The sequence below is a fragment of the Haplochromis burtoni genome, unplaced genomic scaffold, assembly GCF_018398535.1.
Source record: "Haplochromis burtoni strain Fernald_Lab_line unplaced genomic scaffold, NCSU_Asbu1 Contig_30, whole genome shotgun sequence".
In the NCBI taxonomy this organism is placed as follows: Eukaryota; Metazoa; Chordata; class Actinopteri; order Cichliformes; family Cichlidae; genus Haplochromis; species Haplochromis burtoni.
The window spans coordinates 2,255,920-2,283,776 of NW_024582391.1; the positions used below are offsets into that span (position 1 = coordinate 2,255,920).

General features: G+C 39.4%; 1 pseudogene; it reads right to left on the bottom strand.

Moving 5' to 3' along the window:
• Nucleotides 1-1,249: 1,249 nt before the first annotated feature.
• On the bottom strand, nt 1,250-27,708 carry LOC102314629 (annotated as a pseudogene).
• Nucleotides 27,709-27,857: the final 149 nt, after the last annotated feature.

Below are 27,857 nucleotides of genomic sequence, written 5' to 3' on the forward strand. Positions count from 1 at the left end.
CTGATTTGTCCATCTTGTTCTAAAAGGATAATATTCTCGTAGTTTTGCTTCAGGTGAAGGTATTCACGCTAACTCAGTGTGGCAGCAGACACTCCAGTTTCAGTTGGGAGGACTTAACCTAGACTTTAAATGCAGGATATCATTGTGTCAGTTGTGATATATGAAGTGCAGAAAGCCTTGTGAGTGCTACTGAACCCTTTTTCTTGTTATTTTTAGAATTCCACTGAAATCTGAACTACACATAAGAAAAAAGGGATTTTCACATAATCTTACCTCTGGAAAAAGACTTCAACTTCGTATAGTACTTTTTTTTTATCATAGCAATTATTAAAACAGACTAGCTTATCAGCTCCTTTGCTAAACTGAAAGGACTTGATTCTGAATTGATTAATGTGGTAGCAAGGTGTTAAGTCACTGCTTGCTGTATATTATAGTCCCACACTCACAGTGACTAAGAGAATAAATAAAACTAAATTGTTCTTTTAAGAGAGTACTAGTGGAAATGTGTTGAGCTGCCAGGGCATGCTCTGAGGACATTGTTTATTTAAGAGGGAAAATTACTGATTTAAAAATCATCTGACACTAAAGTGCAAGTCCAAAACCATCGCACAAATGTCATTACTATAGGAACCAGGCTAGATGACACTTAAACAAACCCCTGCCTATCAAGACAAATGATTAAAGGCCCTGTCAGCCTGCATCTACTGACATTAGAAAATCAGAGAAAGTCAGTCTGCGGCTGATTCTGTCAGTATGACCATTTTTGGTTCATTTCTAAAAGGCCCTAACCAACACATCACTTATGTCTATAAAATCAGCACGCACGCTTGATCCTTTGTTAGCAGCGGAAAAGACTGAAATCTAAAAGCAAAGACTTACATAAAAGATCAGAGCGGATAGAATCCGTACAAAAACTTTACATTTTATACAAATAATGACTTCAAGGAGAGACAATAGTAAAGGAGAGATATGACAACAGCATGCGAGTGGAAAAAGTGACACAGCTAGTCGTGAATGAGTGAAAGCCCCCATAAAAATAACATGTGGTGATGGTATAACATCCTTGATGCACGCAAGTTGGTGCTCTATATCCATCGCTGCTATTGATGTATTCACAGACTGCTGTTAATAACATCTTCCTGGCAAACATATGATCCAAAAGTAATGGGCACATGTGGATAATGCAATGGTTTACTGCTATCAACCAGCTTTTCCACTGAGGGTCATCAAGTGATTTGTCAAAGTCATACTAATTGTTGTCACTGCTTAGGTTTCCTTGATCATGCCTAAAGTCTGAATGTCAGTCCTGTAGCTCTCCTGTAGTTACACAAAAATAAACAGATCACATAACCATGAATGATACCACCAGTCTGAAGTTTTGAACTTAATCTTGACTTTTATTATCATTATAGCAGCTCAGCTCAAATATATTTGTTAATCTTATATCACTGGTTGTTTTAGTTTCACTGTTAGATGTGTAGCATTTAATAGAAGAAAAGTGTACAAGCATAATGAAATCACAATAGTTTAAACTTTTAAGGTGCCAAAAGGCACCTGATCTGATTGTAATGTGAATACTTGAAACATCCACCACACACTGGGAGCACTTTTCAATTAACCTTACATATGAGCAGAATTAATGAAATAAAAAACAAAACGGGGATTTCTTGTGAAATAACCTGTCAGACAGGAGTTATTATTTAAAGCCGAGTATTTTAATATGTCTCAAAAATGTGTTTAGATGGGGATCAATAAAACTTCATGGAAAGACCGTATCCAACAATCATGGAATCATCGTCTCTTAATACTGCCTGCACTTACTAATTCAAGCAAAGACAGAAATGGAAGATTCCAGATCTGTGCTCTCCTTCCGGGAGTCAGAGCTATTATACACAAACTGCTGACTCGTGCTTCTGATGTACTTGATGTCAGAAGCATGTCCGTCTGACAGACAATTTCACCACTTAATACATACTTAATCTGAACATTGAGTGTGTTTGTATCTTTATCTTTTCCTTTTCTTTCTTATAAAGTGTCTTATTGTGTGCTCTGTTCAATCATCTCAAAGAAAGTCAATGAACAAAACAGCAAACGCAATGTCAGATGAAATTCTGTCAAACTACCACTGGAGAACAGAATTTACAGGAGATGCTCCAAGTTTTGTTTTCAGAGTCGCGCTTGTTGCTGCACCTGCTGCACTACCCCCAAATCAGCTAATACCAGAGTGATGGCCTAGTCTCTACAGCAAGCCAGGACTATGAAGATTCTCAGCATGTCATCATCCAAGTTAGCTGACTGATGCTATAGTAGTGTTTGCTGATGGTAGGTTCAAACAATGCCATGCTCCATACAAGTTAATGATAGGCAGGCAAAGAAGCAAAAGTATTGCTTTTGATGTGGAAATGCTACTGACTGCAAAAGAAAAGCAACCTCTTCTAGAGTAGGTCATGATTACACCTGCACTTTGGTCCAAAGTGAAATTCAGACAGATTTACTTGGGGCACATTGGTTCACATCTAAATTATTGAGCACTTGAGTCGTACAGAGATTCTGTTAAATGTTAAAGTCACACATGCAGCTTAGGTCTTTACATTATTTTTTGATGACACTGCAACTCAGGAATATAAAGGGATTAGGAACATTAAGCTCTGGGCATAGAATCCATGTCAGTAGGATCAGCTCATTGTTGGTTCTGGACTTTCAATAAATGTATGTGCAATAAAAAAATCAAGGGAAATGGTTAGCCTTCTCATTTCCTTTGCAGTATATGTTTTAACACTTTTAATAGATGGTTAATTCAATATAGAATCACACTATTGTGCAGAGTATGACTTGACAAATTGTTGTCAATCATAGGCCCCTCTCACCTCTGATGCATATTCCTGTAGGTTGCCAGTCACTGGAATAAGCATTTTCTGAAGTGGAGACTTGAGCAGGCGTCCCAGCAGAGGGATACCCCCAGCCTTACAAATGGTTCATAATGCTAAAGCCCCACAACAGGCCACCTCTATATCGTCCTCCTGGTTGGGAATCAGGCTGGCTAAATTAGGAAGGCAGTCCAGCAGCTTTACCTGATTGGAGATATAGACGCCCCTAAACTTACATGTAGATAGACAGATAAAGCCGAGTAAAATCTCTACATAGAAACTCAGTGAGACTGATATAAATTCAGGAACTAAACTGAAAAGTTTGTCTGCAAGATTTGGGTAATAATTGATGGTTCCAGATGGAAATAGCAAGTTTTTGGCCCTGATTACAGGTGTAATTAAAGTTCTATTACCACTGGGTCTGAGAGGATGAAAACACCAGAGATGCTAGGAGTGGAAAACTGTCAGGATAGATGTTGATGTTAGGTCTGAAAAGCCCAGTGTGACCATTTATGGCCATCATTCTGTGTTCTAATCCATAGTTCCTGGCCAGCAAGACAGACCAGGCAAAGCTATTATGGACTGCACAGTTCAAAGGTGGTCTTGTAGCATAGCGTGAAATTAATCTGCCTCCGTGAGCAACTTGCGCATGAGAACATCCGATTTGGGGCTGAGGAAAATATACAAGGCATGGTGGCTTTAATCAAAGGTCCCTCCGTCAACAAACATAAATGCAGGTTAGAGGATGTAGGAGACATTCTATCTGGTGCCCAGCACCCACTTTCTAATTTAAAAAAACTGGATGACCACTATCGGGCATTTACTGTGTGAAAAGGGAACATAATTCTTTGATTCAAGGAAGCTAAAACAACAACAAATTTTTTTTACCCTTTGAACTATGTTAATATATAGATTTCATCAGAATAAAACACATATTTTCACAAAAGTGTCCAAGTTTTCTGAAGTTAGTACAAAAAAGTACTACATCATAAACAAGCTGACCTATTTTCAAGGAAAATCTGCCACTGTTGGACATTTTTCATTATTACTAGTACAGAAAGATCAGGTTCAAATCTGCTGCATTCCTCACCATGGGATTGTAGAGCTTGAGCCATGTCACACTCTGAACTTACATTTTACTGTGCTTACACTCACCAGTTTATTGATACCACCATATAACCTGACATTTCTTCTTGCTCTGCGGAACTTGGCCACGTTAACGATGGTCTCGGCAGCTAAGGCCTTCAGTTCCTTGACTGGTGAGTCCAGGATCTTCACTATGCTCTGCACGCCTCTCATGTCAACAATAACCCGACGGATTAGAGATCCAATCTAATCACAAGAACACACATTAATATTAAATATGACTAGTTAAAAATTAAATTTGTTTTATGACAGAGAAACTTTTTAAGCAGCCAAATATTCATTTCCACTAAAAGTAGATAAAATGTTGCAGTACAACTAAGTTGAAAAGCACCAACCCACACATCTCATTAGGAATGCTATAGAATAATTGCTACCCCATTTTTTAAACAGCATGCTTTCTACCTTGCACTCATGTTTCTGAAACTAAAACACAGGCTGGCACACATGGCCAGCTCTGTTCATGCCAGCAGGCCATGCAGGTCCAACTTTGCCATGGCTACTCACTTTGCATTTGTGTTCATCTGTATCCAGCAAGTTAAGGAGGACTTTAAGGCCACCTGTGTCCTGGATAGCCATTTGGCATGACTCCTGCATCAAATTAGTCCATCATGGCACAAAGAGTGTCAACAGTGACTATCTGGTCACCATCCTGAAACAATAATTTCAAACACAAATGGATTAAAAAGTAGGAGAGGAGGAAATAACTGAACATTAAGAAAAGCCTCCCTCCATTCCCTCGGACTTCTCCTTCCTCTTACACTCATTGTGTTGTTTCTCTTTATAATGCTACTCCTGCTGTTTTGTTTATGCCATGGTCTTGTTCTGTATGTGTTTAGCGTTGTCGTGGTTAACACTGATGGAAAGAAATAATTTGCTAACAAAGAGCACGGTGCTCTGGTTTCATGCAAAAAAGGACAGTATTAACACTGAAACCCTGACACTAATTTTAAGTTAGAATTCAAAAGTTGTGTGTTTTGTCAGTTGCTATATACACAAAAATCAATTTAGATCAGTGATTAGCAACTTAGTAAGTACAACACTACTCAGTCAACAAGTGGTTTGAGGGAGGAAAGTCTGGTCTTTGATTTAAATTCAAGCCCCTCGACAAATATGGGAGAGGAAATGGAACTGATTAGATTTTATTGCCACTTAACTTCAATGTGTTCACAAAAAACAGAAAAAAAGAAAAAAGAAGAAAGAAACAATACGGACTTAAAATAGTGCATGTCTGGTCAAATGCTGTCATGCGCCGCAGTTGCAGAACCTTAATTTTATTTTATTGTTTTTTCCTTAAATTTAGAGTCCAAATACTAGTTTTTGTTGGTTTTTTCGTATACTCTTTACATAAATCCACATAATGTCCTAGCTGTGGATGGATGATGACAGCATTACAGCACTTGAAATACCAGCGTTACAGTTCTTGCTTTGTGATGGTTAAATGCAGGCAGTGGTGGTGTTTTTGCTTGTTTATGACTGTGTTTAGTCTGAATCACATGCAGTTATGTAACAAACTTGGTTCACATACAATGTTTTCCATCATGACATTGAGTGTTCACAGCAAAAAATGCAAAAGTTTTATTCAGCTTTGACATTCATTTCAATTCAGCTTTATTTATATATCATCAAATCACATCAACAGTTGCCTCAAGGCGCTTTATATTGTAAGGTAAAGACCCTACAACAATGCAGAGAAAACCCAAGCAGCCAGATGAGCCCGAGTGGGAATAAACAATCCCTTTTAACCAAAAGAAACCTCTGACAGAAGCAGGCTCGGGGAGGCTTAGGGTTGGGGGTCAAGCATGTCACTGAAACGTCCAGTCTAAAATATTCTGGCAAGTGAACCATCAAATATTGCTCCCTTTATTGCACTGATTAAAACATGGCACTGATAGATTCTCCTATAGTAACTTCAAGGCTGCCTCTATGATTCCAAGGCAAACTTTGCACAAACAACTGTGAGACTTCACGAATTATTTCACGCAAAAACAGGACATGAATCTATCATGTTCTGCTAACAGCTACCCATATATGTAGAAAACAGCCAGCGAGTTTTAAGCAGCTGTTGGAGGGGCTGGCTGATCTGGTCAGGCCTATAGCATGGTCTCAAGTAGTGTTTGATCATATCTCGCTCACAAAGCAGTACTCAGCAGGATAACAGGCACATGTGTTCCCCATATCATGACGCGAGCCTAAATGTGAACCATTTGTCCATTAACAGCAGTGGATCTACTGCTTCCTTTGTCTCCTTCACTCTCACTCTTCAAAGGGTTCGGCGGGCGAGTTTCGTACCTTGTAAAAACAACAAAAAAAGCTGTGTTTAGGAGTGATAGCTGGGAGAAAAACAGATCATGTGCTTTCAGTTTTGGTAGCTTTGGTCTTGAAGTTTTGTCGACATTCTTTAAAATACTGACAACATCTGACAATCTTTTATGGTGAAAGATCTTTGACTTTCTCCAAGCGTGACACAGGCAGATGCTCAAGATGGAACAAATTCAACCACCATTCGACCTCAGAACAAGAAATTCAAAGTAGTTCCAGCAAGTTTAATATCTGTTTCATGAGGCCTGGTGAGTGTTTGCATGTTTGGAGGGGGCAAAGACAAGTGAGTCAACAATGTGTAAGAACAGCCAATTCTGCTACATGATTCACCAGTAGGCTGCAAAGGTCTTTAATATCAAAAGGAAAATCAAAGACTAGAAGCCATAGGCGATTTAAGACCCTTTTTTTTTTATCAGAGCACCTCTAAAGATAACTATTAAGAGTATTAACAATAGTTTATTTTAGTATTATTTTCTGTAATTATCTTCAAATGTTAGACTTTCCTAATTTTCCTATTAACGACAGTACAGGATAGATTGATATCATGTTAAAGTCTCTCACACAAAAGGTGTTGGTGTTTTAGCAGCGTCTTTTATCATTAGCCTAATAACTTTCGTTGTTGCTGCAGAAAGAAGATGCTGAGGTAATTTCATGACACACATCAGTGGTGCTTATTTAAAATTATAAAGCTGTAGCTTCCATTTTACCCACATTCATTGATGATGAGGATTTTACAAATGTAAGAAGTGTGTTGTCCTGTGGTCTACTTTCTCTTATAAAAATTATTATAACATATTTTTACTTCTACTAAATATAGCATATTGATATGGATGCTATCATTTTATAGGATTCCTACCACTCTGAACATGGCTCAAAGAAGCTGGCTGCCACTACATTGATGTGTCCGACTACAAATCTGTTTACATGATGCTCTGTGCTGAGTCTGCATAATAATGGGAGAGGTTGTATGAATTCAAAAACAGTTTGTGTTGTGGAAGGGTGATTTTCCAGTGTCTATACTGAATAATGTTACTTTAAGTGCTTAATGATTTGGTGGACTGCCTCTATGTGATTACCAGACTGAAATAGCGTTGTGCATGTTTCTCAGCTGCTTTGCTACAAATAGTTATTTAACTTCTTTAAGGACTGAGCCTTTGAGTAAACACAAAATTGCAGTTTTTAAATGATGATTTCATTTATAAAGAGAAAAAAGCTATCCAAACCTACCTGGCATTATGTAAGTAATCAACCCCTAATACTAACAAGAGGTTGTGCCACCCTTGGCAGTAAGAACTGCAATCAAACATTTGTGATAATGGCAAACTGGCAAGTCTTTCACATCGCTGTGGAGGAATTTTGGTCCACTCTTCTTTGCAGACTAGATTTAATTCAGTCATACTGTAGAGTTTTCAGGCATGAACGACCTGTTTATGGCTATGCCAAAGCATTTCAATTGGATTCAAGTCTGGATTGGACCACTCCAAAACCTTGAATTTGTGTTTTGAGCCATTCAGAGATGGACTTGCGGGTGTATTGTTGGGTCATTGTTCTGCTGCATAACCCAAATTCTCTTGAGCTTTCAGACACAAACCGATGATCCAACGTTTTCCTTCATAATTTTCTGGTAGAGAGGAGAATTCATGGTTCCATCAATAGCGTAAAATTGTACAGGTCCTGAAGCAGCAAAGCAGCCCCAGACTATCATGCTACCACTTCCATGTTTGAATGTTGGTATGATGTAGTTTTTATGAAGTGCTGTTAGTTTTATGCCACATGTCACGGGACATAAACCATTCAAAAAGTTCTGTCTGATCAGACCACAGAATATTTTCCCAGAAGTCTCAAGATGTTTTTGTTAAATGTGAGATGAGCCTTTCAGCTGTTTTGGCTTGGAACATTTTGCCCAGTGTCTTCGTCTTTGCTGAATCATGAATGCTGATCTTGACTGAAACCAGTGAAGCCTGAAGTTTTTCACATGCTGTTCTGTTTTTTTTTTTTTTTATATATATTAGTCATCAATGCACTCTTACAGCAATGTTGTGTGAAATACTTTGTCAGATAGGCCTGGGTCCCTTTAAACTTTTTTTTCCCTTAATAAATTAAATCTTTATTTTAAAAACTGTATTTTGTATTTAGACAGGTTACGTGTTTGTAATTATGCAAATATGCAAAGAAAAAAAACAAACAACCCCCCCCCCCCCCCCCCCCCAAAAAAAAAAAACCCCAAAAAAACAAACAACCAGAGAGCGGCAAACACTTTATCAAGGCACGATATCATGTGAATTACTTCTGATAGTATCATTACTGTGAATCCTTTTAGCTGCATTAATCATGGAAAAGAAAGAAAAAAGTGCCTTTTTTAGTTTGCACAGCTCTTTGGTCAACCTGGCAATGAACTTGCCTTGACATTGAGTTGTTTAAAGCCATACAGTGAGGCTAGGGAAAAATCATTAAAAAAAATCATAATACAAATAAATTCATACTACATATACTGTACAGCTTAGTTAATGTATTAAAATACCAGGGACAGATACATCCCAACCACTTTCCTATTAAGAACACTTTGGATTTGTCACCATGTAATTAATAAGCTTCATTAATAATCATATAGCAATAATTGTAATAATAATAATAATGTCTGATGAATTGCAGTAGAAAATGGGTTAAGAAGGGATTAAGCAGTAGAGGATCCAATTGCATTCACAAGCTCCAATGGTGAACTTGATATCAGCCACATAAAGATGCTTTACACATTTTTTCTCTTCCTTTACTGCAGGTGTCTCGGCCTTGAGCTACTAAATAGCTGCAGCCTCCGCAGTACTGAATGGAGGTCTTATTCTAGTCTGGTTTCCTCTGGAGCAGCAGACTAGATACTGCAGACACAGACTGCCCTGCCTGAGCTTCTCTCAGTCTATAAATCACAGCACTGAGTATGTGGGAGCTGGGATGGGGTTAACAGTGCTGTCAATGATAGCCTGTTGACCTCAGACATTCAGACATTTTGTGTGTGTGTGTGTGTGTGTGTGTGTGTGTGTGTGTGTGTGTGTGTGTGTGTGTGTGTGTGTGTGTGTGGAGGGCTCAGTGGGATATTTCTCTTTTTGTGTGTGTTACCTGAACATCCTTTCAGCAGGGGTTAACATGCATATTAAGCATGGTGCTCAAATACATAGGAATGTTTCAGCAATGCTGGATTGGAGACAGGGGGACTTGGGCCACTCAGAGTGTTTCATACCAATTATTGTAACACAAAATGATTCAGACTTAGCAGTTTTCATACTTCTGTGCAGTCTACAGCAGACATAGAGAGAACAAACCCATCCCTTTCATGGGAAGAGTACTAAAAGGACAGAATGACTGATTACACGTTGTTTCTTGACTCATATTTGATCTCCTGTAATATTAAACCTGATCACTTAATAGGGTTGGCAGTCATAAAATGGGCACAGTACATGTTGGGCAAAGACCCGAGTCTTTGGGTTGCAAAGACTCGGGTCTTTGGGTTGCAAAGACTCGGGTCTTTGACCAGTTGAGCTGAACAGTTGCTTGACTCAGGAACCAATGCAATGTTTTTTGTAAAAATAAATCTCCACATTAGGCATGCTATAAATGCATTACAGGCACGAAAAGCACAATTGTTTTAACTGAGTGCTGCAGTTATTAAAAGCAGCATCAGGAACAGATAATTATTCACAGTACAACATAATTAACTCCAAATTCACTGCTGTTGAGAAAATGACATGACATTGGGATTTTGCACACTGGAGATGAATTTCAGTGCAGCCATTAGCAGGACGGCCGTCATTAGAGGAGCACAGGGCAGTAGTGCTGGTAGTACTGGGACTGCCCAGCAGAGGGGGAGAAACCATAATGAGGGCTGAACATAATGTTGTGTGTGTGTGTGTGTGTGCGTGCGTGCGTGTGTGTGTGCGTGTGTGTGTGTGTGTGTGTGTGTGTGTGTGTGTGATGTGATGTATTTTAAAGCTAAGGAGAAAGTCTGCTCTAGAAACTAAAAATCTGATGACAAAAAACATTTAGTTAAGAAAAAACGAAAAAGCAAATTTTCTTGTTTTAAAATGACAATTATTAAAATCTTTACAGCACAAAGTTTATGTGTGAACTGGTAACATATTTTACATGAGACAAATATTTTGTGAGAGTGTGTTTGTTTTGTTGTTGTTTTGTGTTTAGAAAGCCATATGTCTAACATCACTGATAGCAGCTAGTGTATTTGTATTTGTTTAACATTGCTTAGTCCCGATAAGTAAAGCAGCTCTTCTTTTGACTCCTCTGCATTTTTTCCATAGCCTGTGCGTTTATAATAATTCGCAGAATTCGTGTCCTAGCATGCACAGCCTTTAGAAGCATAAACACATTAGGATACAGGTAGTTTACAACTAATGAATAAGGAGCGTAAATTAAAGTTTTCATCTATACACACTTACAATCATGTTACCATAGCATAGCCACAGGTCACCGTTATGCAGGTACAAAAACAAACACGTCGGCAAATATTCTTACATAAATATCATTAAAACACAAAACAGAACATCCATGTGTCACTTTATGAACGTGTTAAACATCCTAGAGTACAAATGGCTGTCTATAGTGCGAAGGAGAAGGAGAAAAAAGATCTCCTCCTAAAATAAAACAGATATTTAACTTGGCTCATGGTAGCTTTCAGTGTCTGATGGTAATGATATTATAAAATGACGACTAGACAAACCCCATAAATAACTGTGCTGTGTGGCGTCCAGACAGATAGAAAGCTGGGACATGTTGGTTACGGCATTGTTGCATTGTATTGAAACAGGATTGCACACACAACCCTAAAGCTCGTGCCACAATCCCACTGAAAAGCACAAAATCTAAAAACCAGAGAGTTTTTTGTTTTTCTTTTTTTAAATCTGAATTTCGTATCGTTTACATCTTTTTTTTTCTTTTTTCTGGAACGGAGCAACAGCCTGCTTTTAGAGTGGGAATTTCCTTCCATTATATTCTGTTTAGCTAAGCTAAAAATATTCACCAGGGCTTGTACTTTATGGCAGTGTTTTCTATAAAAGTTTTACTTGCACTGTGAATGATCTTATTTAGCACCAAGCTATGGGCTTCGGAAGCCAAATCAGCAACATCAGGAAATCCCACACTGTGTAAAAATATGAAATCTAGACTAATGTTACACACTGAAATAACACTCATTTTCTTTCAACTGAAACAGCATTTGAGGTATTGTTACGGCTAAATACCAAAGGACAGGCATGCAGCAAAATACGTTCCTTGAATATCATCTGTCTGAATGATGCTGTGCACATAAACAGATAACTGGGCCCACTGAGTGAGGCAGGGTAATTGCTCAAGTCAAGCGGTCGGAGGTATTCACAGCCAGTCTGGGCCATTGTCATTCTGTCCTCTTTTTCTTTTCCTTCCATGTTTTGACACATTAATATTCACCATATGCCCCGTCAGACCTATCACGAGTGCATTTCATTTTTATGCTTCTGCGGTGTGGGCAAACGATGCATGCAGCTGCTGCCGTCAGACAGCTCTTTCCCCCTGTGCACTTGGCTCGCATGTGCAACCAAACAGGCCTGTGTCAGAAACCAGGAATCCACGAGCCGAGTCTACCACTTCAATAAACATCTCCCTGCAAAGCACCATTTTAAATGGGAGCGACCTACACTTCATTTCATCTGACATCCCTTTTGTCGCTGAGTGTGCCTTGATGTGATTGAACAAAACAGACAGGTGGAATTATGTGAAAGGAAAATATCCCATTATAAGTTCTGGTGCACATCCATGGCTAAATATTATTTTCCTTGAAATGCAATTGTGGAGAGTTTGTGGAAATTTGTATGCTGATTCAGGTCAACATCAAGATTCTTGTACAGACAGCAGGAAAAGATCTAGTATGTCTGTGGCTCAGTTCAATTCACTGTTTTCGGATGAAATCCATGAGAGGAAGGAAACACTGTTGTGCAGAGTGAACTTCTCATACCTTGAGATACTTGACCAGTTGAATACTGGACTTGCCAGTATTCATAGGGCAGGTCTGTGTTAGTCTCTGGATGGCGATATGCCTGCTCCTCTTCCTCTTCACTCTCAGTGGAGCTCTCACTGGAAAGTTCCAGCTTCGGACTAAAGATTACAACACCAAACGTTTGGGATAGACAATAGAGATAAATAGAGGGATGGACTATAAGATCATAAAATCTCTTGTCTGGTGTTTTAAGCAGGAAATAAAGCTGGTTATCCCACACAAGAAGATCCATTAAAGACCGAAATTCAAGTCTTCACAGAATTTAAGTAGCAGGAAAATAAAATTGGAGTCAATATCATGAGGGGAATGGAGTCGTTATCATACAGAGTCAAAGTTCTTGCTGTATACTGATGCAAACAGAAATGCAGATGGTGTTTTAAAGCTGCATGGGCCACTTGGATAAATGTATCATGAAAATACGGCACTGTAGAGCAATGAAATCTGGTACACATTCAAATGGGCCCACTGAGAGGCAGTTCCCAGGTACATGCAAATAGCATTTCCAGGGGAGCGTATTATCAGACGGGACTGGCTGATAGATGGGGTTTTTTCCACTACACAGTATGATAAACACTGAACAAGACCTTCCTGTGGCTGTCAGGCCTACACTGATGTGAGGTGATGAGTGTGACTGAGTGAACGCACCCCAGAGTCTTTATTGCATGTATAGAAAATGATGATCAGCAAAGATTGATGTCAGTGACTTAATGATTTATTACACTTGCAGTTTGTATACAGACAACATTCAAGTATGGAGATGGCTTATGTGCTGTACCTGCCAAAAGCCAAACAAGGAAAAACCTTTTACTTAGCTTCTTGTTCAGAACAATTTTAGCAGCTGACAGTTTTTAAAGCAGAAGTCACAAATGGTGAAAAACATCCAGGAGAGGGGGGATATGACTATATAACAAACTGTGTCAATATTGAAATAGCAAACCGATGGTTAATAAGTCAAAATTCTTTAACTTAGACCACATGTAATATTAATGCATTTAAGTGTAGAATGAAGTCACAATAAAAATTCAGCCAAGATTTTAGATTTTTAAAAGAATCTCATCTTTACCAATTTGGGCCAAGCTTTAGTGTTTTAACTGACTAGAATGTTTTAATATACAGAGGAGTTCATGACCAACTTAGAGAGAAATGCCCTTCTCTTGCAGCCTGTTATCTAAGAAATGTTATCTAAGACCTGCAGAGCCAGAGATGTAACTCTTGGGTAGTCACCTGCCGTTGTTGTTGCATCAAGGATGGCAGTCTGGTTTCTTACTTGGTAAGTCACGTTGCATTAGACAATTATAAGAGAGCTGTGCTGTTCATGGGTCACTTTATAACTCCATTCGTAATTGTAATTACCCTCAATCAGAAATTACATGTGTTATTCCTTTTTGTTACCATGGCAACGGGTGTACTTACATTTGTTTCATTTTGTTGCCTGTACTTCTGACCTGTTTGGTTTTAATTAGACGTACAATCAGAAGTTCTACGGTTCTAACCTTTACTGAGTTTAATTTGCCCCAGCTGCAGAGCAAAAACGAATCCTTATAGTTTCAGAAAAAAGGAAGTTTCTGGTGTCCAGGTAAAGAAGATGCAGAAAACTCTGCTTTCATTTTGGGCATGGCTTTTCTGTCTCAGAATGTTCTTCTCCTCTCCAGAACTCTTATGGCATTTACTTTCCTGTGTTTTACTGTAATGCTGTGAAATAAGAGACATTATGGCTGCTTCTATTTTAGCAATGGTTAGTTTTCAACATAATCTTTATTTAACAATTCAAAAAAAGACCTCAGCAGATTTTTTTTTTTTAGCCAGTGAGACACGTTTATCTTGGTTGTATTTTCAAACTAATCTCTAAGCTCTTTGTTTTTAATTAGACATACAATCAGATTCCTTGCACTTCTAACCTCTACTGAGTTTAATTTACCACAGCTGCAGTGCAAGAAGGAACCTCTATAGGTTCTGACAAAACAGAACTATCTTACCATGTCTGGGAGGACATGTGTGCAGGTGAAGAAGACACAGAGAATTTTGTTTTCATCTTGTTCTTGGCCCCTTGTCCTAGACTCTTTTATCCTCTTCAGAGCTCTTACGGCCTTTATTTTCCTCTGTTTTACTGTAATGATGTAAAATAAGAGTCATTATGCCTGCTTCTATTTTGAAAATGGTTATTTTTCTAACATAATCATTATTTAACAATTCGAGACAGGGCTCAGCAGACTTTTTTTTTCTTTTTCTTTTTTTTTTTTTTAGCAATTGAGATACTTTTATCTTGAGCCAGTTTCTCCTCAAATGGGTACAGTTATCACAAGGTACAGCTGCAACAGCTCAGCCCTTGCTAGATCTATTTATCAATCAAAGACCATATGTGATAGATCTTTTGGGGATATTTTTTCTCATACTTTTTCCCAAGTTTTGCATCTGTAATTGAGCAGAAAGGGTTTCTATTATATGGAGAATTTATTAACTCTGACTATTGTGTAATGAGGAATATTTGCACTTGCCCTTAAATTTATAAACCATATAACCATCTCTTTATAATGTGTGACTGCTGGCAGATGCACTAAGCACATGTGTTGAAGGCCTGGCATCACAGTCATCTAAAGTTCATCTGCTATTCAAGAAGAATCTCTGCAATGCAACAAAAATTCAGGACACTTCTTACGTGAGGAATTATCACATACCCACATGTAGAAAAGACACTAAGTCCACTCCATCGTGGACATGGTTCATATATCTTCTCGCGGTCTACCCTGTAGAGTGTACGCTGTAGTTTCTCATGCACATTCTTTTCCTGTTGCTCGTAAGACCTCTGGAGTTGGCCTTGTTCCTCTCCATCAACCGATTCCACATGCTGAATCTTTTGTGTTGATAGTTCTTGAACTACAGAATCCTGCTGGTAAGGGGGAAAGCCAGAAGCTGAAGACTGAGTGTAAATACCTCTTCCAATTTGCAACAGAATGAGCAAAATCTGATTGTGAAGTGCTTTGTAATCTGGCAGTAAATTTGTCAAGTTTATGCTTATTAAAACAAAAATAGCTATTCTGATTAATCTGTTTCGCATTTATTTCACTTTTTATCAGTCAATGTGGTGTATTTTCCACTTACGCTTTGCAATGATTTGTCTCATTATTGGAAAGTCATCGCATATCTATGTCAGACAAAGAATTGCTCATGCTACTCAGAAGGCGAATACTGGAAAACCCTACATGTGGCAAATAAAAACATGAAATTCACATAAAAGCCCCTTCTCAATCCTATGCAGACTTGAAAAAATCTTTATTTTTTCAATATTATTCTTTATTGAGGTATTGAAATAAAATAACAAACTCTCATTGCTTTGCACAGAAGAGGTCTCTCTTGGTTAAATGGCTGAACAATGTCAAGAAGTTCATTGTTTCTCGACATTCACCTAAAACCTTACAGCTTGGCTCAGGCTAAGTAACGCCTTTGTGTCACTGTTATTCAGGTAAAGTTTTCAAGGTCTTTATACCAAACTTTACAACCTACACACAAACGCCAGTAAGACACATATGAAAGGTTTGCAGGCATGAGAGTTTTTAATCACAGACACCTGCTTTTGCAGAAGTAGCTCAGTCTGTCATTGGCTGTTAGGAGCTCGAGATTTTTAAGGGCAGGGGAAAAGAATTAAAATGTATTTCTTTGGGTTGTGTTCATGCACAAACTGGAGCCAAGTTGCCTGATCACTTTTCCAAAGACTTGTTTTTCATAAAACACAAAGTGACCTTCTATTGGAAACATAAGTCAATACACCCAACCACAGACCCACATCCTGACTTTATTAGACTAACCAACTTTCTTTAATTCCATTATATGTGAAATGGACAAAGTCCATTTGCTTACACAGAAGGGAACACTCGACATTTCTTAACATGCTGCAGTAAAAAAAAACCTTAAACCAGTACAGGTCCAGAGACAAATGCTAAGCAGGGCTGACGCCTGAAATCTGAAGTTAAAAAAATATTTTTATAGCATGTAACATTACACCATTAGGACTTTTCAAGTTTCTTCATTTGTCGTTTTCATAAAGCAATCGACTACTAAAACCTAAACCCCAAATGTTTACATGTGTTTGGGGCAGATTTGTATCTAATTACTTTATCCATACTGATGGAAAATCAGCAGGGCAACAAATTGTGAAGCCAGTGGCCATAAAACATCTGTCAGTGTGAGAATTCCAGCAGCTGCTGGTGAATGGTTATGGCAGTGAGGCAGTCTGTATTAATTTCAGGATGTGAATAACAAAAACAATTGACAACCCAGGGATTTTGTGTTTTTCAGTAAGCATCTTGTGCATGCATACACACAGCATGTTCCATTTCCAATCACGCTGTGATGTCAAAATGAATCCGCAACACTGAACAGAGAAGGCTAGTCTGCTTCCTCCCTGCGTTGCAGCCACCATCTCCGTTGGCTGCCGCAGCTCATTTGATTGAGGCTGTCCAATCTAATAGAACTGTTAAAAAAGACCTGCTTCCTCAGACTGAAAATGAGCAGATATGTTTGGAGATTAGGTGTTGTTATCTTTGGCTATCGTCTTTTGGGTTTGGGCTCCATTCTGCAATCAGGGAACTGAGGCGGAGCAGTGGAAGACTGTGTTCCTGACTGTTGCTTTCTCAAATTAAAACTGCAATGGGCCAGACTGACAAGAAGGACTACAATTATTCACTATCTTGTATGGATGATATAGATTTGATTGATGTTGTCAGCAATAAGTCAAATGGATTTCAATGTGATGCATTCTAGCCGCATCACATGAAAAGGTTTAGCTGAAGTAGAGGCAGAGAGATCTAGACATAAGTTACAGGACACTGCATGCTGCACATATCAAAGGAGTTAAAGAATCCAAGAGAAAAAAGACCTTGACAGTGATTTGTGCCTCCACACACTTATTCACAGCTATTTATACGGCTGTTGTCCATCATTTTTAGATCGTTCAGACTAAAGGCATCATTCTTCACAGAGCACTCATGAAACATAAAAGTCTGAATATGTGTATATGACTTTCTTTGTTATAAATTTTTTTTCTTTCACACAGGTCAGCCCCATACTTCTTATTGGTTTATTGTAGTCATCATAAACCCTATGATGGGTTTCGTAGAACACTTTAGATCATTACATTGCCTACTGTATGAAAACATACAGACATCACCACTATGTCACAAATATGAAGAAACTACTTTTAAAGGCAAAGCTATGAAGACTAAAACTATCTAAATGATTGATATTTTGAGTCTTACCTAATACGTGTAGAATTTAACTTATATTTTCATTTCAACACAAAAGAAAGTATGACTGTTCAGAAAAGTGACTGGTACACTGAATATATAGTTCTTCTCTTAAAGGCAAAAATGCACTTTAGCCCCCCAAAATATCACACTTTGACAATCAGCTAAAATAGTTGAGGGAACACCACGCTGGTGTAAACTGAGAGTAAGTGCAGATCCTAGACTGATTAGCAAAGTCTGGTTTTGAGACCTCAGAAAGGAGTCAAGCATTGTCACATCACTGTCTTTGTGACTTCAAAAAACAAAAAACTGAATGTGGCAAACCCTGGTGGGATGTGACAAACTAAGGGACACTGCAGGCTCATGCCATAACCACCCAAACACACTAGTCATATCCAAAAGCAGACCCTGCTTTGTCGTTTATTTGGACTCTAACAATAATTGTAATTTACAAAATGAACATCATATTTTATTCAGTAAGAGGTGAAACTACCAGTTAAGACCATAAATACATCAGGAAAGTGTTCGGTGAGGTCATAAATTGAGAAAGCAAAAGAATGTTTACCCATAGATTTCCTGGCTTGTAGAAGAGCTGCCTCCTGCTGGCTGCTAGAAACAATGCAGATCTAAGACACTTCCACATTAGATCACTTTTCAAACTTGTGTTTAAAACTGTGTCCATTTTTTGGGATACTGCGCCGATGTAGCCTAGAAATCTACAAACATGAACAGCTGTTTAATGGTAATGGCAATGCAGTGTATCAGAGTAACCATCTGCTTCCAGTGCTAATATTTACGATAAGAGCAACAGAGTCTGTTGGAAATTTAAAGAATTTGGCAGGTATTTGTTCTTGAAACAAAGTACTGAAAAAGAGAAGAATTTTGACCTGAATGTGATGCAAGATGAAAACCAAAGAGAATGAGAAAGTGAGCTTAGCCTGATGGGACTTTGTTCCAGTCCAACAAATACATCTTTTCACTGGATAAATAAAAGGCTGAAGGTTCTGATACGCATTGCCTTCTTTCACCATAGTTTGTGTTTTTCTTCATCTCCTTGTTCTCCTTATTTCCCCTCAGTTTCACAGTAGATTGTTGCCCTGGGTGTGGTTTTGTCTCTTCCTGTTAAACGGTAGTTCTTTCTCTCCACTATCACCGACTTCTTGTTTATGGGGGATTTTTTGATTGTTGGACTTTTCTCTCTAGCATTGTAGGCTTTTTGTCATAAATATAATGTACCTTGAAAAGCCTGTTGTTAGTTTTATATAAATAATATTGAACAGAATTGTGCTAAAGTCAGTGCAGATATTTGGATTATCCATATGAATACCATTAATGTCTGTAAAGTGTTTTGAGGGAATCTGTAAAACAGTCGTTGGGAAATTTAGAAAGAGGTGGCGGACAACAAACATCCACCACATCCGCAGAGCCATGCTGCCAGTGTGTAGTATTTCTATGAAGCAATACTAATATTAGTATTAATAACTGGTAATGACAGTTCGAAGCATGAGATGTAAAGCAAACATCCAAATAAATCCCGACATTAAAAATTAAAAATTATTCAAAGAAACATTTTGTTTTGTTAAAATGACTTCAGCTTTCATCTGAAATATAGTTTATATGTATCACAGTGCTGCAAAACCACACTATAAATACATTTACATGTCAATTCTGTTTGATCTTTTGTAAATGCTATTACTCATACTGATCTACTTTTGATTCTTGCTTTGAAAAGCTGTGCAAATACTATTGTTCTTAATTACACTCATACTTTATTTGGATAAAAATGACAGCCAACAAACAAAAAACTAGACAGTGATGAAATACCTCAAACAGTCCTGATATCCATGCAAAGCAGACAGTAAGCAGTAAGTGCTTTTCAAAGGACCTGATGAGCTTGTGATGATGCCACATTTTCCAACAAACATCAGCTCAAGCAAGAAAAAAATATGTTTTTAAATGATTAACAGATTTTCGAGAGCAGATGGAGTCCATTATTGAGGCGATTTGTTATGTCGTCAAATTTCTAAAGCAGGAAATAGCACTACTGAATAAATCACACAGATTTCAATGTCTGGAAATGAGCAAGTGTGTGTGTGTGTGTGTGTGAGTGTGTGAGTGTGAAGGGGGTAGGTGGTGGGAGGGATGTGGCTCTGCTGTTTTGATTTTGGAACAGGTAGGAGGTCAATTCAGAAATTTTTCAACACAGTGACAACCAGACACTAGCTCACTAGCGTGGAAGAGCACAGACGCTGATTACACAATCCGAACTCTGTTTACGAATATGAGTCACACAGCATCAGAAATCAAATCGAAGTATTAGAGAGAAGGAGCTTGTTCATAAGACAAAGAGGCGTTTCAGCACCCACACATTTTTGCTTTGAGAGTTATTATTCACAGCTAAAATAAAAAGACAAGCCTTAATGTGTTGATGTTAATTGCTTATATTCCACTCCACCTGGTTGTTTGTGTTCTCAGCAAAGTGTGGAGATCTGCTCTTCAGAAGTGTTACCAGGTCTTTGTAAGTATCACTTGTTCACTCATATCCATGCTCCTGCCCCTGCTGTTTTATGCCCTTTGAAAACAAAGTGAAAAACAGCTTCATTAATTCTAAAAACCACAATTTTAATGTGGCCCACATGTCAGCTGGAATAGCTAAGGCTATCTGAAAGCAGGGGAAGTGTAAAATCATACAAGTTGCTGAATTCGGTTATGACAAAGCTCCTCTTTGAGGTTTCATTTGCATCAATGTCACCCTTTCAGTTTCAGGGTGGACTTGAAAGGGACTTTTTTCAACTTGTGTGAACCATTTTCAGTTGAAGAAACAGTAATAGGAGTCTTAAAGTTTGTCAGCTAAGTCACTGGTGGAGTGAAAGGTGTTGCGGCATGTAAAATCTTCAAATAGAAAAGATTGCAAAGCATGAAAGAAGCTCTCTTTACAAGAACGGGATAAGAGGGAGTTGCATTGTGGGAGGCCAATAAGTCAATATTTTCACCAGACAGGGTACTGTGCAAGACTCCTGTGTGCGAGAGTCTCCAGTTTCTTCATATTTTGCTAGGACATAGGAAATCTATGTAACTTGTGCAAACATACATGGAAGTACATTATTTAAGATGTCTATACACTCACTTTTATACCTCTCTGCCTCCATAATGACATCTCTCACCTTCCTAACTTTTCTTTTTTTTTTTTTTGCCTGTCCCATTTGGTTCTTTAGCCATCAGAATTGTTGTCTGAAGACCAACAAGGATACCCAATGGATTTACTTTGCCAAATGGATCATCGTGGCATTGCCGTATTGGTCCATTTGATCGACCTTTGTTTTTATTATTTATTATATTTTATTTTCAGATGTTACAGACGGGACAGACATGAGTGAGGGATAGGAAAGGGAGAAAGAAAGAGGAAGGAAAAGAAAAACAGAAGGGGAGAGGGACAGTGAGAAAGGGGGAGAAAAAAAATCTCCTGGATCACCTGTTGAGAGAAAGAATAGAAAACAAGCAAAAAAAAAAACAAAGCAACATACTAAACACAACACCATCGCATTAATCTAGCTAAGTGTAAACAGCAGTAAATACTAAATATTCAATGTTGTTGTGCAGCACGCAGGACAGACAGCGCACAATGTGCTTTGAAGTAGCAGCCAAGAAAGGTGTAATTTAAGTCTACGAACAGTGAACACCCGTGTGCACACCTGTGTGGATCAGCGCGCTTGTATTCAAATGGTTTCCACATGTAATGGTCTGCAAGAGGATGTAGCGAGCCATAGCCCCGTCCCCCAGGGCATGAAGCAGGCATGGAGGAGATCCAGGCCCCAGACATCCAGAGGCCCCAGAGTGCGAGAGCCCAAGGAGGACCACCGGAGGGGCATCCGTGCCACCCTCATGGGAAGGGCTGAGGATCCCCAGACGAGGTGTCACCCAGTAGCCACCGAGCAGAAGCTAGAGGGGGCTGCACCGGCGTGCCCGCCGGCGCCAGCTGTGCCAGAGTGAACCGAGCCGCAGGCCCAGAGGCCGGAGGCCCGAGGGCCCCCCGCACCCCGGAGGAGGCCTGACCGAGCAACAGGCGCCAGGCCCCGCCAGGTAGCCACCGGGAGTGAGCTGGTACATACCTGAGTGCCCAGCCCCGGACACCAAGAACCACCAATGCACCGACCCCTGAGGGCATCAGTCACCGGCAGGGAGTGTGGTGAGGGGAGATAGGCCTTGGAGGGCCTGGGAGTTCCCAGAGAGGTGGAGTCTAAGACCCGACCTGACATATAGACACAGACAAACAGGCACACACAGACACAAACATGCATTCCCACCCTCATGCACACATATACAAACACTCAGCACTCACCCAACGTAAGGATTGACATAAATGGACATGTACACACAATCACACTCCCCAAACATACTCTATACCCCGGGTCCAGGTACCCTCGCCCCCAGAGGGGGAAACAGAACCCAGACCCAAGAGATGTTACCCTTCCCCCCGGGGTGGAGGCAAGCAGACCGTCCCAGGCTCCGCAGCAGCAGGGAGGCCAATCGGACAGCTAACATCTCCTCCCAGCCCCCCCGCCCCAATGGCTAGCAGAGAACGGGGGTGTGTGAAGACCCCATACCTCCCTCCTCCCGCTCATGTGTAGTGTTGCTGCGTGTTGTTCTAAAGTGCATTTAAAACAAGGGAGAGCATGGTGCTGCTGCCAGAGAGCAGCAGGTGTTAGCACGGCCCCTCCCGAGAACCTTCAATGTCTACATGGATTTAAAATTGAGAGGTGGGCACCAGTGCCAGAGGTAGGTTTGAGTACACAGACCGTCCACTAACTTTTCTGAATGTGGTGTGTCGAGCTGCCTACCAATACACAAAACAAAACACAATTACTCAAAAATGGCCAGGTATAAGAACTGGACTAAAAATGACCAAAGAAGCAGCCAATGTCCAAAGAAAAACTTTAAAAGGGCTGGAGAAGTACTCCTCAAGGCCACTCTAAACAAACACAAGTCTGACTTCTTGGTAATAATAATGAAAATTTTAAAAAGTCAGGGATGGAGCAAGACTTTGCACATTGATCTGTTTATAACAGATATAGTTCCAGCATCCAAATACAGTGATAAGTTTTTTTGTTGTCTTGAGCAATTCAATATATTTTAAAATGTCTTAATTCTGTCTTAATCAGTTCTTACAGAATAGCCTTGTCTGAAGATACAGCATAGCACAGTGCTTCATATCTGATTATAGTTTTGCACTGTGCTTTATTGCAATATGCTGCCTCTTCCAGCTGGAACAATGTACAGAGGGACTTAAAAATGTCAGAAGAGATTACTGGTGGTGTCAGTTTTTAATGGTGTGGAAAATAGCACTTGTGTTGAATGCATCTGCTTCTTTATTGTCTTTGCTTTGTTCTGGTAGTTTTAGAAACTGCTTATACATCCCAACTTAATATTGTCTAAGCTCTTTTGCTATGTGTCACACACATTGTTTGTCTGTTGCTATAATAATGTACTTTCTGCAGTCTTGTCTTAAACTCACTAAAATATTTCTGCTTAGATCAAAGGAAAATCTAATAATAATAGAGCGTTAAAGTTTGTGGACAATTTCTGTTTAAATGCAACCCAATCACAGAATTTTTACTTGACTTTTAAAAAGAGTTAAATAGAAGACAACTGAAGAACTGAGACAAAGATTTTATAAATTACATTTTTTTAAATCCAGGAAAACAATCCAGTGTTTGCAGAAGGAAAATTAGCAACAAATTTAAAGATAAAATTTGAATTATCAATTGCAATAAATGGGATGACAAACAGGTGTCAGTGATCACCCTGTTTTGATGATGACAGTCTGTGTATGAATGGAAGAAACTGAAGCCCATCTTCTATTGCACAGAAGTGGTTAACAGACCAAGGTTATTTAAACAGTGGGGGTTTTGGTAGACTGGGAGGTAAAAATGGAAGCCAGAGTAACTTCTAAATGGCTAAAGATCTCTTTAACTCTGGCCAGTGTCCATGTGTCCATAATCAGGAGAACACTAAACAACAATGGTTTGTATTTCATGACCACAAGAAGAAAGCGACTTCACCCCAATGAGAAACGGTAGTTTCTGAAAGGTCACATGGACAAGCCAGAAGACATCTGGAACAATGCAAAGCCAAAATAGATCTTGCTGGTTTAAATGAAAATCATTCTGTTCCATGAAAGGAAAACACTGCACTGCAATGAATGACTTTCACTGTAACTGTGAAATATGGTGGAAGTATCAAAGTTTGGATCTTCTGAATTGCATCAGTGATTTCTAATGGAAAATTTTAAGACAGTTCTCCTTGAATTACACATAAAGAGAAAGTGGGTCAAGCATCTAGGCACTAATCCCATCTTGCCAGAGAATAATCAAAGAAGGATGAAGAAAATGTTTTGTATTTTGTCAAAGTATTGATCTTTAACCAACAGAAATGATGTGGAAACACTTCAAGAAGTTGATATAACACCCCCCACCCCGCACCACCCCCCAATCAACATCCTGGAGTTACAGCTGCACTTTCATTCCTCCAAGCTGATGTGAAAGACTGACCAACAGTCACTGAAGGCAAATAATTTAAAGGTTTTGTGTTATTTGTGTAATTGGTTTCCTTGCTTTCTGGCTTTGTGTGAAAATGTGACTATGTTGTAGGTTTGGATAGAAATATAAAAGATCAAAATGTGGATCACAATGCCTTTAAACATAGTTTTAGCACATTGTGCCAGCTGTGCTGCACTGTCACAGGGCTCAATCAGAAGGTAGCAAATCTCACCCTGCACCTGTCAAGATGGTGCACCACAGCCCCACCCCCACCAAAAATAAATAAATAAATAAATAGATGAATAAAAATCAACAGGAAAATAACTCCTACTACTCCTACTAAATTGTTTAAGGTATGAAGGGCAGCATGATATCATTTCACAACAGATTTGTCCCCAAGGAAGGAAGGAAAAGGAAAAGGTGAAATCATCACGTGTTTGGTCTGCTAAAGAGGAGAAGGAGAACAGCATGAGCCCAAGGCTGAGCCATGGTTTTACTTGTAATATAAATCATTCACTAAAAAACTAAGCCACGTAGTGACAACATCATCTTTCAAAGCTGATTTGGAGAGTACCTTTTTTTTGGAAGTAGAGGGTGTCACTTTAACCAGAGAACACAGGACATAGACTGCATTTATCACTTGGTGTGTGATAAATGCTGCTGAATGCTTTTATGAGCATGATAAATCCGCTGCAATGAAGCAAATAGCGTGACTGAAAAATGAATTGCAAAACTGGAATCTAACAGATACACCTATATTGCCCATATTCACTTGTTTGCCTTCACATGCATATGAAGTTGAGTGACCCCCTATTCTTAATCCATATGGTTTAATATATCTGTCCACTCTTTGGAACAACACAGATTCAGTTCTTCTGAGAAGGCCTTCCACAAAGCTTAGGAGTTTTTATGAGAATTTTTGGCCATTCTTCCAGAAGTGTATTTGTGAGATCAGACATTGATGACCTGACTGAGAGTTTATGCTCTAATTTCTTCCAAAGGTGTTCTGTCAGATTGAGGTCAGCACTCTGTGCAGGCCAGTCAAGTTCTTCCACACCAAACTCACTCATCCATGTCTTTATGGAGCTTGCTTTGTGCACAGGTAGCCATGTTGGAACAGGAATGGGCCAACCCCAAACTGTACCCACAAAATTGGGAGCATGAAATTGTCCAAAATGTTTTGGTATACTGAAGCATAAGAGTTCCTTTTATAAATCCTCCCTTCCCCCAAACTGTACACTTGGCATAATTCAGTAAGACAAGTACTGATCTCCCAGTGACCACTGAACCCAGACTTATCTATCAAATTGCCAGTCACTTGATTTGTGCCAGATATTGCATCTTCACTGTTCTAGAGTCCAGCGGGGAAGTTCTTTACACCACTGCATCAACATGTGCTTGGATGCATCTGTTCAGCCATAGAAACCCATTCCATGTCGCTCTCTACGCACTGTTCTTGAAGTAAATGGAAGACCACATATGGTTTTGGAGGTCTTTAGTGACTGACTCTGCAGAAAGTTGGTGACCTGTGCGCATTATGTGCCTCAGCATTCTCTGACCATACTCTGGGATTTTACATGCCCTGCAACTTCATGGGTGAGTTGTTGTCATTCCCAATCGCTTCCAGTTTGTTATAATACCAATCACAGTTGACTATGCACATATAGCATCCAGTAGCATGCTGGAAAAGACTGAGCAACACATTCTTTCATAGACTGCTTTGCAGAAGCAGTCTGCATGCCTAGGTGCTTTATTCTTACCCTTTGTAAAACGCAGATGGGAAAAAAAAATCTGAGGTATCGTCATCACCCCATCAGACCAGTGGTTGGGCTAAGCGGACACCCAATTTTGTGGATGTGATAACTCAAGAACGAAGCCATGTAGGTGTTTGAAATTGATACCACAAATGTATCTATTAAAAATCTTGGATGAGTTTGAATCTCAATGATGATGCTAATAGAAGTATAAAAATGTAATGACTTAATATAATGAAAAACTGAATGAATTAGAGGAAGTGGCTGACATCCAGAAATCCTACCAGTGGCTGGACAAAGCTGGACTGAAAGATAGCACAGAGGCAAAGCTTGGGAAGTGGCTCCAGCAGATCCCAGGAACAACATCTGAGATCTCTCTCCAGAAGAGCGCAGTCCTAGGAACAGCAAAGATACTGCATGGGAACCTCAAGCTCCCAGGCTGCTGGTAGAAGACCCAAGCTTGAAGCATAAAAGACTGCACGCAGGGGTGAGAGGGTAATTTATATATTTAAATATGTTTTTACATAGTCTGTGTAATAACTGATTACTGAATACAAATAAATATCAAATATTTCAAATATTTCTGTTTGTCCACATTTTGGAACAACAGAAACAGTTTGACCTTGACCCCCAAGTCGTTGGCTAGGCCTTCCTCCTTTCTGTCTACCACACTTACTGCATCAGCACGGGCTTCTCTCTCCAGGCCAAAGGCAAAGCTCCTACCAAGAATCCTAACCACGAGCTCTCTGTTTTCTGACAACACAAGAGGTGAGTTGGATTCATTTTAATCTATCAAAACAGCTGGTCTTGAATGTACTCTGTTTTTTCTTACAAGCTAAGCTAATATTATCTCTCCATAACAAATCCACTGGCAGTATGAAATAAGTATTACTATATTCATCATGTATCCATCTGTCAAAGAAATATATATTACTTTATCTCTTCTTGGCAGTGGCCCTAAAGTAAATGCATATCTGTAAAGAATTACCAATGGCGGCATAATTGGATGGCTGTACAGAGTAACAAGGAGGACAAACAAATTAAGTCTGTGGGTTATGGAGGAATGCTGGTGGTTGGACTGCTTAGGATGCAAATTGGACTCAAATTTACCTTCTAGACATGCCCAAACCTCCGCCAACTTCTTATCATCTGCCAGATGAAGCAGTTTAGAGAGCTGGCTGAAGCTGCGTACATAAACAGTCGGTGGAGAGAGCTGCAGCAGTGGATGGCCCTCACTATCTCTTTCGTGGGACTGAACATCTGAATCACTGAGTAGGAAATAAAACAAAAAAGAAACTTTAATTGCCTGAAATGCTTAATGGAGATCTGAGTCTTTGTTTTTGTACTTTTCCAGGTTCATACTATGAGACACAAAGGAAACCACACACTTAAAGTAGAGCAGACATTCTGATGAAATACAGTGGAACATTCTCAATCTTACTGAAGCTGAAAAACAATTAATTACAGTCCACATGCAGCTTTGAGTATGTCTAAGGTAAAAACATTTGGACACCATGGTGACAGCAAATCCTGCACAGACACATAATACTGAGAGCCAGCCAACTGCCCGCTTCATGATTAGACCAACCTGATGTCGTAGTCTGTTTTGAAATCAGACGCCACTAAAGTGGTACTCCACTGGAGTGGCTCCTCAAGCACATGTTCAGCTTCCTGTGGGTGTTGGGAACTAAAGTGCTCCACAAAGTGCAGGATTTCTTTCAACAAGGACTCATTCATTGGTGTGGATGCCAGTTTGCCAGTACTAGAGCTGGCCATGGTCCACTGGGCAGCCCTGGTCAATGATATCCCCATCGCTGTGTCTGGGATACTCTAAAACTTAACATTAACAGCATGTGGTTCTTTAAGATTCAGCATGACTCTTCGTTTCCGAGTTTGGAGCCCCATGTGGACCTTCATTAAAAAAAAACATAAAGGTCAGCTGTTTCATATTCAAACCTTTA